This window comes from Dysidea avara, chromosome 2 (assembly GCF_963678975.1).
Source record: "Dysidea avara chromosome 2, odDysAvar1.4, whole genome shotgun sequence".
Lineage (NCBI taxonomy): Eukaryota > Metazoa > Porifera > Demospongiae > Dictyoceratida > Dysideidae > Dysidea > Dysidea avara.
Window position 1 is genome coordinate 20,162,156 of NC_089273.1, and position 6,000 is coordinate 20,168,155.

The following is a 6,000-nucleotide window of genomic DNA, read 5'->3' on the forward strand; positions in this document are numbered from 1 at the left end:
CACGATGAGTTCAACTCCAGAGTTTCAGAGGGACAGTGTAAGTGACGGGTGGATTACAGGAAGGCCGAATTTGACAACGTTCGTTCTTGCATATGGTTCTTGTAATATCCTCATGTAGTGGTCGCGTCATTTATTGTCTGCGGCACGCGTTTCTGCTTTACTGGCCGCGCGACTCACTACCGTGAGTCTTGATCAAACCCAATACAAATTTAGTCATAAGTTAGGTTTTTTGCATTACACAATGACATACAGTAATAGGCTGTTTCATTATTAACTCTAGCCTAAAATTCCGTCAAACGGGCTGCTATTTGCATGAAGTTTTTTAGCTCCTTTAGGTGTGGACAATATACTTGCACATTATTGTCCTAACTCAACCTTTTCAGACACACTTTATGTATCAAAGCTGTAGGACCAGATCGCTTACAGACCTTCAGCACTTACTTATGCTGTAAAGCCTTAATAAATTAAAAATAAATAAATATTCCAATCATGCATATATTGTTCTTGAAGATACATTATAGTTATACGGGCACAATGTGGAGTCTATGAAGTTTATAAACCCGAAGGCCCGGGCTGTAGCTCATGAGCGAAGCGAGGGTGCTACTAAGGGCCTGAGGGTTTATAAATTTCATAGACTCCACATTGTGCCCGTATAACTGCTTTAGACTCTGTTTCACATTATACTCAGACTACTTACCTCATCCACAGCTGTTTCTGCTGTAGGCTCGGCAAAAGTGGCTGGTTTTCTTGTGATAATAATAGCGCTATGGCAACTATGCATCCTCACATGACAAAATAATAGCGCTTGTTAAATCACTGCACGTGAACAATGCATAACGATTGGATAAACCTAGATTTTGAGCATGTGTTATATTGTGCCTGAAGGCGTGGAGTATATGAGATTTATTACCCACCCAAAACAGCCTAAATAGAGTCTAATTGAACATGTGCCCAAAGCCAGCTGCAGATTTCATTATGACTGGACCTGGGTAACCTCAAACCTGCAGTCATCCGATTAACACTCGAACACTTACAGGAGTCTGCCAGGCAGCCAGGATGTTTTCTCCTTGTCAATTTCTTGTATATATAATAGTTATATGGGTACAATGTGGAGTCTATGAAATTTATAAACCCGAAGGCCCAGGCTGTAGTGCATGAGCGAAGCGAGGGCGCTACTAAGGGCCTGAGGGTTTATATAATAGTTAGACGTCAAGAACCAGGGTTCTACGGGATTTAGAAAACTCGAAGGCCCTGGGCTGTAGCGCCTGAGCGCAGCGAGGGCGGTACTAAGGGCCTGAGGGTTTTCTAAATCCCGTAGAACCCAGTGGTTCTTGACGTCTAACTTATTTAGACTAAAACTCGTTATTGTACCTTGAGTTGACAGCTGCTTGTAAATGGGAAATGTATGGCTAATTACTAGAAACAAGCCCTCTACACCTCCCTACATGGCGGGACCTCAGCGTGGCTGTTGCTACCCGTTTAAACGCCCATGCGTTGCCAATGTTACAGGCGCGTGCTATGTATCGAAGTACTGGACTCAACGACTGGACTACAATTCATTGCTGCTGTTGTTGTGCCCCGACAGCTGCTTGTAAGCAAGTAATGTAGTGTTGATTAGTATTAACAAGCCCATTACACCTCCCTCTAATTCAGTACGGCTGTTACTAGCCATTTAAACGCCCATGCGTTGCCAATGTTACAGGCGCGTAATTATCGTGTTTCGTATCGCCTCAGAGCGTGGTCTCTATTGGACATGACCGTGGCTCTACGAGATTTAGAGACCACGTTTTCAGCCAATCAAATTTCAGTATCAAACTTGTTGTATTCTAAAAATTTCATAGACTCCACATTGTGCCCATATAACTGCTTTAGACTCTATTTCACATTACACTCAGATTACTTACCTCATCCATGGCTGTTTCTGCTGTAGGCTTGGCGGAAGCGGCTGGTTTTCTTGAGATAATACTAGCGCCATGGCAACTATGCGTCCTCACTTGACAAAATAATAACGCTCGTTAAATCACTGCACGTGAGCAATGTGTAGCGATTGGATAAACCTAGATTTTGGGCATATGCTATATTGTGCCTGAAGGCGTGGAGTATATTAGAAAACAAGGTGGAGTATATGAGATTTATTACCCACCCAAAACAGCCTAAATAGAGTCTAAGTATTCATAGAAACTCTAGAGAGTGACTTATTATCTCAAAGTACCCCATGTGGTTTTTTGAAATACTATTACACAAAATGGTCCTATAAAAATTATAGAGATGGTTCATGGATGACATTTACTATAATAATCAATCATAGCAGTGAGTGTTGTCATTTGGTTTATTGATCAGAAGAAAACAGTAATGTGCTACTTCAGTTACAATATATCTAATAAGCACTTTAAAGTAATAGATCAACCTCTTAACAAAAGAAGGAACCAGATGGATATTAGAATATTGAACTAAAGTGTTTTAGTGTTTTCTGAACCCTTTTGAGCAAAATTATGCATTCTTTATTTAAAATACCTTTTAAAGTTTTGCCATATTAGGATGTATTATGTTAACTTGGTAATGGTATTTGTATACTGTATATTTTATTGTTTTTTCTCTTCCACAGTTCTAGTGGATCCTATTACCCCAACAATCACCAATGGTGGAGTAATGACACTAAGTGGACCAAGTTTTAACACAACTAGTAGTCATGAGAAGATCATATGTGTATTCATTGATGATGATGGTGATGTAACTGAAGGTATTCCACGAGAGCTCTTTACTAGACCTATTCAGGGAATCATTGTAAACTGTAAGGCAATCTGTCCGATGCCTATGTTTAGAAAGTTGGGTCCTCATAGTTTAACTGTTACATTAAATGACACCAAATTTGTAGGAGAATTTGAAGTTGGTAAGGGTGATGTAGATGTGTTTCTGTACCTGTATGTCTGTGTCTTTTTGCTTTGCTTTTGTGTATGGCTGTGTGGTCAAGATTAGTGCATTTATCAAGTGTACTAGTATATTAATTTCAAAATGAAATTTAACTATCACCTTAAATTACAAAATATATGTTGCAGCATTTGAAGTTGTAAGCGTCAATATTATCTAATCCAAAACAGCCAAGCTGTAAAAAAAGTGTGCGGCCCTCAGAAAGGCTATGGTGAAAAAAGATGTGAAATCCAAGGTGGCGGCCAAGAAATGGCTGTGATGGTAGGTTAGTGGTAAAAATTTTAATAATGACAATTCAGGTGAATTTTTGTGCCGCTTCACAAAAATTCACCTGAATTGTCATTATTAAAATTTTTACCACTAACCTACCATCACAGCCATTTCTTGGCCGCCACCTTGGATTTCACATCTTTTTTCACCATAGCCTTTCTGAGGGCCGCACACTTTTTTTACAGCTTGGCTGTTTTGGATTAGATTCCATTTCTTTTTGTATTTGTATACCCCAAAGCCGGCCTATGGCCAGCTTTGGGACTTTTTTAACCTATGTTTTTTTCTTTACTACAGGAAGAAGAAAAGATGAAGTAGATGTACTTTAAATATTTTATCAGTAAATGTACAAATTATATATACTGTATAATACATATGTGACCGGATTTGCGAAAAGGGGTCCAATTTGCCAACTTTGACAATTGATAACTTCAGATTGGAAAGAGCTATTGCCTTGATATTTGGGCAGTGGTGAGCACCACTATAGCTGAATACATGGTGAAATGTTCAGGTTAATAATTATGTTACTTGAACACTGAGTTATGGTCTCCAACATTTACGGAATTGGATGTGTGTGGAAGACCCCTTTTCGCAAATCCGGTCACATATATTGATTACAGAAATCTCCATGGTGGTTTCTTTGTAACTGAACACTCTACAAGGTGACTTCTTCTAATTGCTCTCTCTACAGGGTGAATTGTTTGTAGCTGAACGATCTACAAGGTAACTTCTTCTAGCTGATCTCTCTACAGGTGATGTGTTTGTAGCTGAATTTTGTATAGGTGATTTGTTTGCAGCTGAGCTCTTTACAGAATGGTTTCTTTGTAGCTGAACTCTCTAAAAGATAACTTCTTCTAACTGATCTTTCTACAGGGCAATTTGTTTCTGGCAGAATTTTCTACAGGGTGATTTCTTTGCAGCTGAACTCTCTACATGGTGGTTTCTTTGTAGCTGAACTCTCTACAAGGTAATTTCTTCTAGCTGATCTCTCTACAGGGAGATTTGTTTGTAGCTGAACTATCTACAAGGTAACTTCTTATAGCTGATCTCTACAGGGTGATTTGTTCGTAGTTGAATTCTGTACAGGTGATTTGTTTGCAGCTGAGCTCTTTACAAAATGGTTTCTTTGTAGCTGAACTTTCTCCAAGGTAAGTTCTTCTAACTGATCTTTCTACAGGGTGATTTGTTTGTAGCTGAACTATCTACAAGGTAATTTCTTCTAGCTGATCTCTCTACAGGGCGATTTGTTTGTAGCTGAATTCTGTACAAGTGATTTGTTTGCTGCTGAGCTCTTTACAGAATAGTTTCTTTGTAGCTGAACTCTCTACAGGGTGATTTGTTTGTAGCTGAAATCCCTACAAGGTAACTTCTTCTAGCTGATCTCTCTACAAGGAAACTTCTTCTAGCTGATCTCTCTACAGGGAGATTTGTTTGTAGCTGAACTCTCTATACATGATTTGTTTGCGGCTGAATTCTCTACATGATGGTTTCTTTGTAGCTGAACTCTCTACAAGGTAACTTCTTCTAGCTGATCTCTTTACAGGGTGAATTGTTTGTAGCAGAACGATCTACAAGGTAACTTCTTCTTACTTATCTCTCTACAGGGTGATTTGTTTGTAGCTGAACTTTTTACAAGGAAACCTCTTTTAACTGAGCTCTGTACAGGGTGAATTGTTTGTAGCTGAACTATCTACAAGGTAACTTCTTCTAGCTGATCTCTCTACAGGATGATTTGTTTGTAGCTGAACTATCTACAAGGTAACTTCTTCTAGCTGATCTCTCTACAGGGTGATTTGTTTGTAGCTGAATTCTGTATAGGTGATTTGTTTGCAGCTGAGCTCTTTACAGAATGGTTTCTTTGTAGCTGAACTCTCTACAAGGTAACTTCTTCTAGCTGATGTATCTACAGGGTCACTAGTTTGTAGCTGAATTCTCTACATGGTGGTTTCTTTGTAACTGAACTATCTACAAGGTGACATCTTCTAGCTGATCTTTCAACAGGGTGATTTGTTTGTATCTGAACTCTCTACAAGAAATCTTCTTCTAACTGATGTTTTAACAGGGTGAATTGTTTGTAGCTGAACTCTCTACAGGGTGATTTGTTTGTAGCTGATCTCTATACAGGTTACTTATTTCTAACTGATCTCTTTAATTCTGTTCAGGGTGACTGCTCTATTAGGATGACTGCTCTATTAGAGTATCTCGATCTCGCACTTGCTACACCAAGTTGGATTTCGTGTTATAACTCCGTGGATTTAAGTCTGATTCTTCTACACCATTGAAGAGCCTTTCTAAGATGATAACTCCATCTGTACAGCGATTTTGAAAGCATTACCCCAAGTGGTTTATCTGGTAGGCGTGGCAAGCATAATAATAATAATAATAATAAAATAAAAATATTAAAAATTAGCTAATCTCGATTGCGTAATTGTTACACACTGTTGATTTTTTCGCTGTATCTTCCTGGTTTTTAGCTCGATTTCTTTCAAACCACAAAAGGTTTGAGGTTCAATAGTTAACCTATTCACCCACCGATTTTCAGCTTCTTCCCATACGCGGTTTACCCTGTAGGCGTGACAACATATTGGTGTTATTTTTCGTGCATAATCGCTCATAACTCTTTGTCTGTTTATGGTATTCCAGCCAAAGTTGGTACCGAGATGCGCCTTTATACCCCCCTTCTGTGTGCCAAATTTCAAGGCAATCGGATAACGCGTTCGAGTTTTATAGCAGTTTTTGTAAGTGTGCGACAAGAAAAAGAAAAATAAGAAGAAGAAGAAGAAGAAGAAGAAGAAAAAAAAAACG